General features: G+C 47.8%; 1 long non-coding RNA gene across 1 annotated transcript; it reads right to left on the bottom strand.

Moving 5' to 3' along the window:
- Window positions 1-7,126: 7,126 nt before the first annotated feature.
- Window positions 7,127-12,540, bottom strand: LOC113621109 (uncharacterized). Its single transcript, XR_003433028.1, has 2 exons — window positions 12,272-12,540; window positions 7,127-7,397 (listed from the first exon to the last, which is right to left on the bottom strand). It is a non-coding gene; the product is annotated as an uncharacterized LOC113621109 (long non-coding RNA).
- Between the last annotated feature and the right edge of the window lie 1,324 nt (window positions 12,541-13,864).

Genomic DNA, 13,864 nt, shown 5'->3' with positions numbered 1-13,864 from the left:
CCCCCCATTTCTTAGAACTCTTAATTATTTGAGAGATTAGTTCTTTTTTTGTGATATGAGTTGCATATTTTTTTCCTAAATGCTTGTCATTTGAATCTATTGCCACACAGAAGTTTTTAAATTTTTATGTAGTCAAATCAGCCATCTTTTCTTATTTCACTTGTAGAGTTGAGTCATCCGCAGAAAGGCCTTTGTCATTAAGTCTTGGGTGGATGGTTACACAGCAGTAGGTTTACTGGAACAGCTATGGCACGTGAAAGGAGCTTGGAAGTTTGTTTGTTAAATGAATTAATAAATGAAAGAATAAGGAATGATACATAACCTCGGAAAACCAGTGCACCTCAAAAATTGTATTTTTCTTTTTAGTTCCTTAGAGTGCCCGGAGAGTGGGCCTCTGGTCTCCAGTTTTGTGGGTCAGTCTCTGTGTGGGACGTTGCGCATATCTCATTTTCAGTCCCCTGTGGGTCAGGTAGTTTCACACCGTTAGAAAAAAACGTTAGGGAGTTCCCTACTCTACACAAATACACACCCTGTCACGGGGGCCCTGACAGAGGGTGACCCTCATGGGCTCAGGGCAGTTCCCCCCTCCACCCCCTGAAGACGGGGCTCTGCGTGGAGGGAGCGCCCGCACACTCCTGAGGCTTCAGGACAGCAGATCCTCTTTGGTTTGGGCACGGATTCAGGGATGCTGGTTGTAACTTAGGGGACATAGGGTATAGCCAGAGCCAACTGAAACAGTGACGGGTGTTGGCCCAACCTGGTCGGACTGAGGGGCTGGTGTGCCCGGGGTCTCGGCGAGGGCTACTTGAATGCCTGAAGGTGGGGATGGACAGAAATGCTGGGTCCCTGTGGTGTGCCTGGCCCTGGGCAAGTAGCTTCAGAGTAAGTGACATAGTCCAGGGCAGCTTGGCAAACCCTCCGGAGCTATTAAAAGCCTTTGCTGAAACCTGAGCTCAGGGCTGCTAATACACTCTGTCACTCCACTACGTGTAGTCACAAAAGCTGCGTCTGCCCTGCTGTCCTTAGGCTGAGTTGGCTGCCAGCCTGCCCTGTCCTACGGGCCTGAAGCACAGAGGCCTAAGCACCGTCTGCCAAGCCAGCTGTTCCCTCCTCCCCCCGCCTTCCTGCCCTGAGGCAGGGCCTGACCTGTTTCCTTAGAGCCCCAAGGTGACTGATGAGATGGAGGGAATTGACTCTGCTCTCTGTTTCCTTGCCACAAACAAGGCAAGGAAACTTTTTTTTTTTTTTGCAGTACGCGGGCCTCTCACTGCTGTGGCCTCTCCCGTTGCGGAGCACAGGCTCCGGACGCGCAGGCTCAGCAGCCATGGCTCACGGGCCCAGCGGCTCCGTGGGATGCGGGACCCTCCCGGACCGGGGCACGAACCCGTGTCCCCTGCATCGGCAGGCGGACTCTCAACCAATGCGCCACCAGGGAAGCCCTGGTCCGGGAAGATCCCACATGCTACGGAGCAACTAAGCCCAAGCCCCTTCTTTGAGGGGCTAAATAGCAAGCCCCTTCTGAGAATACCCACAGCTTCCCTTTTGCCCAGGGAGTCTGGGTTTTCACCTCATTTCATTTAGACTTTAAAAGTCACAAAATGACATATATCCACTACCAAATGTAAAATAGATAGCTAGTGGGAAGCAGCTGCATAGCACAGGGAGATCAGCTCGGTGCTTTGTGACCACCTAGAGGGGTGGGATAGGGAGGGTGCGAGGGAGGGGATATGGGGATATATGTATATGTATAGCTGATTCACTTTGTTATACAGCAGAAACTAATACAACATTGTAAAGCAATTATACTCCAATAAAGATGTTAGTAAAATAAAATTACAGGGATACAATGTACAGCATGGGGAATATAGTCAGTAATATTGTATTAACTTTGTAAGGTGACACATGGTAACTAAGCTTATTGTAGTGACCACTTCACAATGTGTACACACGTTGAATCACTATGTTATACAACTGAAACTAAAAATATTATTGAATGTCAGTTATACCTCTATTAAAACAAAACAAAAAGTCACAAAAGACACACTGCTATATTTAAAATAGATAACCAAGGACCTACTGTATAATTAATCAATTAATGTAAAAAGTCACAGAATAGAGTTCACCCAAACCAACAGACCTTGACTCAGTGAAACTAACTCTCCTCCCAGACTCACCCTTCCAGAGTGATGTTCAAATGTTTAAGCACTCACCAGGCTGGGGTCCACCTTAACCCCTCAGTGCTGGGGAGGTCTGCAGGGCGTCCCTGGAGGGGCTCGCGGAGGCTCCTCACTAGCAGGTGTGAGAACATCTCAGTAGCTCAACAACTGGTCCAGCTGCACCATCAGTGTGGCCACCACTGTCCTCCTGTTGACTCAGGTTAGAAAGGGAAGCCGCTTTCTCTCTTTATCCCAGAATGTCTAACTGGAGGGGATCTTATGGTTCATCTGCCCCCAACCCTTCTGTTTTCAGATCATCAAAGAAACATTTTGTGGGCAGGCAGTTTTCGCCAGACCCAGTACTGGGAGCTGGAGTAGAGAGATGTGTCAGGAGTCCCTGCAGTCCGCGATGACAGGAGGGAGGAGACAGCCCAGGTTAGAGAGATTTGGAAGGTAGAACAGACAGGGTTTGGGGTGGCTGAGGAGTGGGGAAGAGACTGGAAGAGGAGGGCATCAGGATGGCTCCAAGGATTCTGACCAGGGTGACCGGGTGGATACTGGGATTGAGCCATCGGCTACAAAGAGGTGCTCTCACAAGCTACAGTGAATGTACCAGAAATAGTGACTGTCCTTGCAGAACTGCAGGAACAGCATCATAGGAGGAGCCCCTTCTGTGTTCCCAGAGAATGTCAAGTGCGCCTCTATCAGTTCTGAGCAGCCAGTGTTGGAGGATGTGTCAACCTTCCTCCTGTTGCATCAGCCCTAGGAGCTGTGTCAGCTTCTTGCAATTACTAATCTTGTAATCTTTCTTAGTTTGCCCTTCCTTCTGTATCAACATTTTTGTAAACAATTTCCCTCATTAAATTCCCTCTGTTGAAATACCTAGTTTTTCTGTTGACTTAACTAGACACTGGTTGCTGTGATTACATACCCACCAGATCAGCAAAAAAAAATTTTTTTTAATTTTATCAATTTATTTATTTATTTTTGGCTGCGTTGGGTCTTTGTTGCTGCGTGCGGGCTTTCTCTAGTTGCGGCGAGTGGGGGCTACTCTTCATTGCGGTGTGCGTGCTTCTCAGTGAGGTGGCTTCTCTTATTGCAGAGCACGGGCTCTAGGCACGTGGGCTTCAGTAGTAGTGGTGCGAGGGCTCAGTAGCTGTGGCTCGCGGGCTCTAGAGCACAGCCTCAGTAGTTGTGGCGCATGGGCTTAGTTGCTCCGTGGCATGTGGGATCTTCCCGGGCCAGGGCTCGAACACGTGTCCCCTGCATTGGCAGGCATATTCTTAGCCACTGCACCACCAGGGAAGTCTGGGAACATTTTTAAAGTTTGATAATACCAAGTATTGGGTAGGATGTGGAGCAACTGAAGCTGCTGATGGCAGGGGTGGGGTGTGTGTGTGTGTATAAATTGAGGCACTTTGAAAAACAGTTCGACATCAGCTATTAAAGTTGAAACTCTATGACCCAACAGTTTATCTTGTAGGTATAAAACATAGAGAAAATGGTATACATATGCATTAAGATATATGTACAAGTAGTATTGCTTGTGAAAGCCAAAAGATGAATGATCTAAATGTCCATCAACAAAGATGAATAAATTGTGGTATATGAAATTCAATGGACTACGATATAGCAATGACAAAAAAATGAATGAGCGCTACACACATTACCAGACATGGAAGTTACAAACATCATGGTGAGTGAAAGCAGCAGTACACAAAAGAGAATGACAGGGACTTCTCTGGTGGAGCAGTGGTTAAGAATCCGCCTGCCAATGCAGGGGACACGGGTTCGAGCCCTGGTCCAGGAAGATCCCACATGCCGCAGAGCAACTAAGCCTGTACGCCACAACTACTGAGTCCACATGCTGCAACTACTGAAGCCTGCGTGCCTACAGTCCGTGCCCCGCAACGAGAAGCCACCGCAATGAGAAGCCCGTGCACCGCAACGAAGAGTAGCACATGCTCGACACAACTAGAGAAAGCCTGCACAGCAACGAAGACCCAACGCAGCCAAAAATAAATAAATAAACTTATTTTTTTTAAAAAAGAGAGAGAATGACAGTGTAATACACTTTACAAGGAGTTCAAAAAGGAGAAAAACTATAAAGTACATTGTAGTAGGCAGAAAAAAGCCTCCCAAAGACGCTCGTGTCCTAATACCTGGAACCTGTGAATGTGTTACTTCACGTGGCAAAAGAGACCTTGCAGATGCAATAATAAGGACCTTGAGATGGGGAGATTAATGTGGATTATCTAAGTGGGCTCAAAGAAATCACAAAGGTCCTTGAAAGCAGAAAAGGGGGCAAAATAGAAAAGTCAGAGCGGAACATGTGATTACAGAAGAAAGGCACAGCGATGTGAAATGTTGCTGGCTTAGAAGAAGAAGGAAGCGGTCATGAGCCGAGCAATGTGGGTGTCCTCGAGACGCTGGAAAGGGCCAGCAATGGATTCTCCTCTAGAGCCTCAGAAAGAAACACAGCTCTGTGGACACATCGATTTTCAGCTCAGTGAGACCTGTGTCAGGCTTCTGACCTACAGAACTCTGAGATAATACATTTGTGTTGTTTTTAAGCCACTAAGTTTGTTACAGCAGTGATAGGAAACTAATACATATATATTGTTCAATCTTTTTCTGTTTTTCAGATTGGATAATTTTTATTGATCTGTCTTCAGGTTCTTTATTTCTTCTGTCATCTTCAATCTGTAGCTAAGCCCATTCAATGAATTTTAAATTTCAGATATTGTACTTTTCAGTTCTAGAATTTCCATTTGGGTCTTCTTTCTAGCTTCTATTACTCTGCTCAAATTTACTGTCTTTCCAGTAGTCATTAGTGTATTTTCTTTCATGTCCTTAAGCACACTTATAACAACTACTTTAAATATCTTTGCTAATTCCAACATCTGGGTTCTCTTGGGGTCAGTTTCCATTGCTTTTTTTTTTTTTTTTTTTCTCTTGGTCATATTTTCCTGTTTATATGTTGAGTAATTTGGATTCTGTTCTGGTTATTGTGAATAATACGTGATATGGAGTCTGGATACAGCTCCTCCACAGAATATTGATTTATCTATTTTAGCAATTAACTTGGCTGAACTCCTTCCGCAAATTAGGTCTCCCTTTTAGCAAAAAGCAGCTCAAATTTCAGTGTTGCTCTTTTAGCCTCAGCTGGGCTTCCTGGAGTCTACCCCATGCCTACATAACTCGGTGGTCAATCAGAGGTCTGGACAGGATATATATGCAGATTGGGGCTCCTCAGCTCTCGTTCTCTGCTCTGGAACTCCCCTACTTAACTCGCCAGCTTTTGCCACAATCTGTTTTTCAGTTTTCAAACTAGGAAGACTGTGGGGCTCTATTCAGGTTTTAGCTGTCTGTCTACCTCTTTTAGCTGTGAGGATTGGGGCCTGCTTTTAGCCTAAATCTATTTTAAGAAGTGGGAAACTCACTCGGTTCCTTTCTTTTCCAAGTGTCAACCCCCATCCAGTATCTGCTTGTTTCGGTTGCTTTCTGGTGCCTTCAGGTCATTGTTTTTTATATTTTTCCCCAGAATTTACAATTGTTACCTGTGGAAGCTTGGTTCAATAGAAGTGGAATATCTAAAAAATACAGCTTACGGATTAATACATAGTGGTAAACTATAAGGTATAACAAGGGGAGGAATGTTAGTCTTGGGAATGTGATCAGGGAGAGACACATAGGGACCATCTAAAATGATGGCAGTGTTCTAGCTCCAAAACTGTTTGGTGGTTATATAAGTGTTTGCCTTATTTTTATAAATCTTCAAAGTGTTACAGATATCTTACATACTCTTCTATATATGACATACAATTTAAAATACAATGTTTAGTGTCTTTAACGACGGAGATATAGAATTGGAACCATGGGCCTACAGCTGGCAGGTGATGCCATGGAGATGAATGAGGTCTACTTGGAGGGCGTGCAGTGCAGGAAGGGGAAAGGTCTGGGAGATCCTGAGGAGCCCTGGCATTTCCTGGACAGGCAAGGGGACGGGGGCCCACAAAGGGAGTCTTACGCAGTGCAGTCAGACCCTTGGGAGGAGAAGTGGTCTGCCACCCATGGAAGTGTGCGATCTCCGGAAAGCCAAAGGAGGAGACTGTCAAGAAGGGAGTGGTCTAATGTACAGAGCCAAAAAAAAAAAAAAAAAAAAGGAGTGGTCAACAGAATCAAGCACTGCAGAGAGAACAGCACAAGCTGAAGCTGGAGCTGTGCTAATGGGAGTGTAAGGTTAGGGGATGGTTATCACTCGGTTCACTGGTGAGAGGGGGTCAGTATCCTGATACAGTGCATTGAGGAGTGAACAGAAGGTGAGGTGGGAAGGCAACAAGGCCAGGCTCCATCTCAAGGGCAGGACAAGGTACATAGGCACCTGGGAGTATTTGAAAGAAAAGTGTAGTAAAGCTCAAATCAAAACAGTAGAAGAGGAAAGACAAGAGTCACAAAAAAGGGTGAAGTGACATCCCTGCCAACTGAAACTGATTAGGGTCTGTCTAGAGATTGGAATGGAGAAGGAAGAGGAAGCATCTTTGTTGAATTTGTATACTTGTGTTATAATTATGTATTCATACATCCCGGCCACCTGTCTGGAGTGAGTGCAAAGGCTCAGGGAAAAGTTAGTAAGGCTCGGCCTGGCCTCTGCAGTGGAGAGGACCGTACTCCACAAGGAAAGGCCTGTCCAAGCCTGTCTCCCCATCACTGAAACAACTGAATGCTTCCAGTTCCTCTGCATGTTCCTTCCAGAGGGCTCCTGGGACCACCATGGCACCCATCCCCACCCCAACATAGGCCCTGGCCCAGGATGGCCTTCCATTTGGGATGTCTCCTCCCCCTTACTGTTGCCTTTAAAGCATCTGAGAAGGAGAAGTGGGTATGGGTGGAGAGGAAATTTGGTGATGGGTTGTACCCAACCCACCTGGGTACAAAAGTACCACCGGGACAAAGTACCACAAACTGGGGGACTTAAACAACAGACATTTATTGTCTCACAGTTCTAGAGGCTAGAAGTCCAAGATCAAGGTGTCAGCAAGGCTGGTCCTGAGGGAGAATCTCTTCAGGCCTCTCTCTCAGCTTTGGGGGTTGCTGGAGATCTCTGGTGTTCCTGGGCTTGTAGATACATCCCTCTGATCTCTGCCTCCATCTTCACATGGTGATTTCTGTGTCTTCACATCTTCTTTCTTCTGTGTGTGCCTGTCTCTGTGTCCAGATTTCCCCTTTTGATGAGGACACCTGTCACATTGGATTAGGACCCACACTTAGGACTTCATTTTAGCTTGATTATCTCTGTAAAGGCCTTATTTCCAAATAAGGTCACATTCACAGGTACTGAGGATTAGAATGCCAACATATTTTTTGGGGGGGACACATTTCAACCCATAGCATGGGTATATGGGGGTTTGTTATACTCTGTTTATATATGGGGTGTATGCTCTCTACTTTTGTATACGTTTGAAATTTTCCATAATAAAATGTTAAATAAGCAAAACAAAACAAAACAACCCCCCCATCCCCTTTCAACCCCTTTCTCAATTCAGCTTCATATCAAAATTCCTTCAGAGATGTCTCCTCCCACTGACTTGCCCCCTCTCTGCCCAGCTGTCTTGAACCTACTTCAAACAGGCTTTTTTTTAAAAAAAACATTTTATTTTATATTAGAGTATAGCTGATTAGCAATGTTGTGATAGTTTCAGGTGCACAGCAAAAGGACTCGGCCATACATATACATGTATCCATTCTCCCCCAAACTCCCCTCCCATCCAGGCTGCCACATAACATTGAGCAGAGTTCCCTGTGCTATACAGTAGGTCCTTGTTGGTTAACCGTTTTAAATATAGCAATGTAGGGACTTCCCTGGTGGCGCAGTGGTTAAGAATCCACCTGCTAATGCAGGGGACACGGGTTCGAGCCCTGGTCCAGGAAGATCCCACGTGCCGTGGAGCAACTAAGCCCATGCGCCACAACTACTGAGCCTGAGTGCTAGAGCCCGCGAGCCACAACTACTGAAGCCCGCATGCCACAACTACTGACGCCCGCGTGCCGCAACTACTGAAGCCCATGCGCCTAGAGCCCGTGCTGAGCAACAAGAGAAGCCACTGCAATGAGAAGCCCTTGCACTGCAATGAAGAGTAGCCCTCGCTCGCCACAACTAGAGAAAGCCCGCGCACAGCAATGAAGACCCAATGCAGCCAAAAATAAATAAATAAAGCAGTGTATACACGTCAATCCCAAACTCCCTGACTATCCCTTCCCCTCTGGTAACCATAAGTTTGTTCTCTAAGTCTGTGAGTCAAACAGGGAATTTCTACCAGTATCTATCTGTCAGGGTCCAGGCAGGGGGCAAAAATCATACAAGTGATTTGAACAGGGAAAATTTCAATACAAAGAATTATTAACGAGGTAAAAGATGGTTAACTAGTGGGTGGAATAAAAGAGAAGGCGTAACTGAGGTAGCAACCCAGCAGAGGCGAGCACCTCTGGGGCTGAGGTAAACGTGAATAAGGAAGGATTGGGAAGCTTAGGGCACGAGGCTCCACAAGGCTGAGGTTCAGATTTCTGACGTGAGGCCCCGGCTGGCACAAGAACACGGTACCCCCGTAAATGAAACAAAGGCGGAAGAATGCTGGGATGAGAATTACTGAATGTTTAAAAGTAAATTAATGACCAAAAACGATACACAACACGATACATAGGCATCTCTGGTTTTGGAGCCTGGTCACGGACATTTTGGGACAGGATGATAGCCGCCTGGGCCTCTACGGTGAAGTCCACGTGGTGTGAGCCTCCAGAAGGGCTTCCCGTTACCCATGCTGACAATGAACAAGTGCAAAGTGGGTGAGGGGCTGACCCAAACAGAGTCCTTCCACGAGGAAGAGGGGGTGTAGCCAAATGCACTGGAAACATGTTCTGGGTGTTTAAGAAAAACCATGTCATTCACGTCACATAACAGCGACAGACTGCGTTACCTATAGACACTGGCTGTTACCCAGAAACACACGCCCCAAAGACCCTTGCGCTTTCCAGGACTAAATGACACAGAGACCCTTGCTGCCACCCGGGCATTACCCATAGACCCTTGCTGCCGCCCGGGCATTACCCAGAGACCCTTGCTGCCTCCCGGGCATTACCCAGAGACCCTTGCTGCCACCTGGGCATTAGCCATAGACCCTTGAGTTGCCGAGGACTGCATAACCCACAGACCTTTGCTGTTGCCCAGGAAATACGATCCTGACAGGCAGAGATTCTCTCACTTTGGGCTTCTCTTTTTTTCAAAGGTTACAATTAAGGGAACTGCATTCTAGGTTGTCCTTCCTTCCTTAAAATGTCATTACAGCTTGGGCTCACGTATGGTCACACATATGGATAACTGCTTTACCTTTCTGATCACACAATGAATAAATTCTTGTTATAAAAATTCACATAGTATGGATTATCTTTTATTAAATCGATTGTCTTATAAGAGGCAGGGGAAGAGAAGAGAAGCAATCCAGTAGATCCCTAACACCTGATCCATAGGGTAGACTAGAAAACGCAGAGAAAGCTCCTAGCCCGATGCATGGCACTCGGTCAGCATTCAATAATAATAGGCAATATCATTATCCTCAAGCCACAGGGGGGAGCTCGGGGAGAGGGACAGGAGTGAGCAGGGCTGACAGATTGTCAATGTAGTTATTGCCAGAGTCAGACAGAGGAGCCCAGGACCCAAATCTTCCCTGAGTTATGAAAGGAGCACAGAACAGGGAGCCCAACTGCGTTTAGTTCTTCTGACTCCAAGTCATGTATGCAACACGTTTTCTTGCTGTAAAATGAAGCAGTGTATGGTCTCCGTGTCTCCTAGTTCTAACGTGTTAGCACCCCCCAGTCAGCTTCAGGGAACGTCCTTGCCCTGAATCCTGCATCCTGCCCGCCATGGTCTCTACAGTAAAAGGGGGTAGGTTCTTCCTAGTTGATTAAGCAACCAGAGCAACACAGACTAGAATTCTTCAACTCCTACCATATAACAGAATAAGTGGGGTTTTCTTTCTTTCTTTTTGCTCAATAACTGTGACAAGGGTCAACTCTGCCTACACTACATTATTTTATTTTTTAAAAGATATTTATTTATTTGGCTGCATCAGGTCTGAGTTGCGGCACACGGGATCTTTCGTTGCAGCGCACACGCTTCTCTCTAGTTGTGGCGTGAGGGCTCCAGAGTGCACAGGCTCAGTAGTCACGGCACGCGGGCTCAGTTGCCCCGTGGCATGTGGGATCTTAGTTCCCTGACCAGGGATCGAACCCGGGTCCCTAACCAGTTACTGGGGTGGGCAACCTGATCCAAGTTGGGCCAAGTTGTCCCGCAAATCTGGAATTGGGTTTGATATTCCAGCCTTACTCTAGGCCTGTCTTCAGAATGGAACACATTTTTTAAAAAAATTAGGAGCTGTAGTATGACCATCATCTATCCCTGCAACCTAAGCGGTGGGGAAAAAAAAAAAAATCAGATGTGCATAGAGCAGCAGAGAATGAAACAGGATGCCCTCAAGGCGTGGAGGGGGTGCTGTGGTGTGCCAGCCAGATCCTCCGAGGGCCGGGGTGCCATTCCTCCAGCCATCGGCTGTGACAGCTCACAGCTGAGTTCTTCCCTGAGACTTGCCCTTTACTGAAGGGACCAGCCATGACCAAGGATATGACCTCCCTCGCGCAGTCCACCACCACCGACTGGTCCATGCAGGGGTACAAAGGGCTGGCCCCCTACCTTGATTCAGGACAACTCTAAAGAACCATCCCAGCTCCTGAGCTCCCTATGGAATTGGGTCAGGCTCCCAGCTGCATCGAAGTTCAACTTTTGTCCAGTGCAGCTTCTCTGATTTACTCAGAGGCTGCCCAATAAGCTGTCTGCATGCACGAATAAGAGACTCCAGCTTTGTTTCCCAGGGCACCCAACCTAAGATAAGAGGCTTATAGTTGAAAGGGACTGGTGGTATAACTGATGGTTGCTATGACGATGCAGTAGTTCCTCCCAATAAGCATCTCTGCTCCCTTGCTGGCTCTAGTGTTGGGTCTTCCTAGATTAATGTTTACTAAATGGAACATAGTTTGAGGGAGGTCAGGGTGGTAATCATTTCAGCCTCCAGCATAGCAGAGTAGGCCGGGGGAAAACTTTGCAAGGGAGGTAAAGTCTGGCCTTGGCACTTCATCCTTTTTCTGAACCTCCCTCACACAGCCCATCAGGTCCCCCCACCGTCCTAGGGCGGAGATGTGAGGTGCTTCACCCAGCCCAGCCGGCTTCTCTCTTTCAACAAGGACAGAGGGCCCACAAGGTGCGGGGCTCCTTCCCTTACCCATCTCGCCATCACAGTGCCCTGGACCAGGTCCCATCTCTGATCCCTGCAGTAGGCGACACACACATGCATTAATTCCCACCAGCTGCATTTTTACCACGGTGCTTTCCCTTGGGTTCCTGTTCCTGGTCTCAAGGAATTTCCTCCTCTGGTGAGACAGCAGCTCAGTCCCCATTTAAAATCTGGAAAAGTCTCCAGGCTGAAGGCGGTATAGACGCTCAGAGGCCCTCAGATGGGCTCCAGAAAAAAAATTTCATCCAAACCTCTCGTATTGCCACTGAGGAAACAGAAGTATTTTAACCAATCCTGCAGGTCGGGACAGGCGGGTGGGGAAATGCTTTTCCAACGACTGAGAGGTTCGTTTCAATTTGATTCTCTCACCACCCAGCAGCAGCCGCCTCCCGCCCTTTGGATGGTTTCCAGGCGTGAATTTGCTTCCAGGTGCGCAAGGGGCGCGGGGAAGGCGGGGCGCGGGCGGGTACCGTGGGGGAGGGGAGCGGGGGCGGGTGGGGGCCAGAGGAGCCGTTCTGGGGCCGGGGGCTGCCTGCGTGGCTGGGAGGTGGGGTGAAGGGGTGCAGGAGGGAGGGAGAGAGCGAGTGTGTGTGTGTGTGGTCCTCACCGCCCCCCACCCCGTTCTCCTTCCTTCTAGAACCCCTTCGGGGGCGGGGCGAGTCTCCATCCCGGCCGCGACTTACGCGACACTTTTTTGGAGAAAGAGAGCTTCCTTAATTGCGGGCAGTGGGGTGACAGGCCGAATGGAAGTGGAGAGAGGCATTTCATCCTTACCGGGACATAGAGTTCGAAGAAGACCCGCCTCCTGCAGACCCGGAATTCGACCCCTCGAGAGCGGCTCGGGCCGCACCGGCACCCGGCCGGTGCGAGGACGCAGGTGAGCGCTGCGGGGTTTAGGGTGAGCGCGAGCAGAAAGGGGGAGACGCATGAGGGGGCGCTGGACGGTCCATGGAGGCCCCGGCCGCCGCGGGACGCCAAACACGCAGCGCCGCGCGGACCTCGGGCGGTGAGGACCTCGTGCGCGGGTCAACCCCCAGGAAGCCGTGCGGCGCTTCCCGGGCGGGACTGGAGCGCCCCCTGGCGGCCTCCCTCCTTATTGCAGCCCTTGCCCGCGTCCTCCCCGGGCGGACGCGGGGACCCGGGCAGGCGCCGGGAGAGCGTCCAGCAGCTTCCTACCAAGGCCTGCAGTCCCTTCGCGCTTAGGCTGCTACTGATCTGGCCTTAATTTAAAGAGGAAAGGGAGGAAGGGTCTTCCTTCCGACCCCTGTGTGAGAAAATGGAGAGGAATACACATACACTCCGGTGGGGTTCTCTAGACGTTTTTGGTTCAAGGACCACTTCGGGGTCAAAGATTCTAAAGCACATCTCCTGCTGCCGCCGTACAAAGTCTTAGGGCGCTTTTAATTGGACAGTCACTGAAAAGTTAGATTTGGCACTTGGGAATGGGGTTTCAGATATGTACAGAAAACAGAATAATGTTTTTACAAATTGTTGATTCGTTTGTGATTTGATTCTTTGAACGTTGCTTCTTAAACTGCCGGGAGGACCTTCGGGGTCAACTCAGAACCAGTATTGGAGAATACTTTTGATTCACCAGGCAGGAATTGTAAGGATCGTCAGTTTGTTTTAGGTTGAATCGATGGTACCAGGGACATTCTGGGACCTCGGAGTATTCTAGAACTGTGCCCACGTTGGGCTAGCGGTTGATAGAGTACGGTTTATCAAAGTAGTGTAAGACAGAAAGGGCTTCCGAATGTAACCGATTTAGTGATAAGACCCACCGTACCTGCATCATTTAGAAGAACGTACTTATTGGTCCATCGATACAGGGCTAGAAAGAAATAGATTTCATCTTCTTCCTTGGTCTCATAACATTTATTTTTCCGAAGTTCTAACTCAAACACTTTCTGTTACACTTTTAGCACACCATCTCTTGTTGCTTTTGGAAATGGAGGGCAATTTATCATTAACTTCTACATGATAAATTTCCAAATAATTGAAGACAATTATTAATTGTATGCGTTTCAACCTTCTTTCTTCCAGGTTAAATAATGAAAGTCTTTAACCTATCTTCATATCATGTATTTTCTGTCTCTTCTCTCTCCAGCTTTTTTCATCCATCTTCAAACATGAAACTGTACAATGATACATAATAATTATAATAATAATGCTCACAAAGAATATGTAAATTAAGCATCCCAAATGCCATCTTTATACATTGCATATATGTCTTCATATCCTTGGAGACAGTGGGAGACCAGCTCATATTGGAAGAATTCATAGTCCTAACTTTTAGACCAAGTATATGTGGAAATAGCCACCCAACCACTCCCAGCACCAACGACGCTACCCCCTGCCTTCAGCTTG

The sequence above is a fragment of the Aethalodelphis obliquidens genome, unplaced genomic scaffold (genome assembly GCF_003676395.1).
Source record: "Aethalodelphis obliquidens isolate GAN/ISIS:26980383/991018 unplaced genomic scaffold, ASM367639v1 scaffold8, whole genome shotgun sequence".
In the NCBI taxonomy this organism is placed as follows: domain Eukaryota; kingdom Metazoa; phylum Chordata; class Mammalia; order Artiodactyla; family Delphinidae; genus Aethalodelphis; species Aethalodelphis obliquidens.
This window is presented reverse-complemented; position numbering and strand designations above follow the sequence as displayed.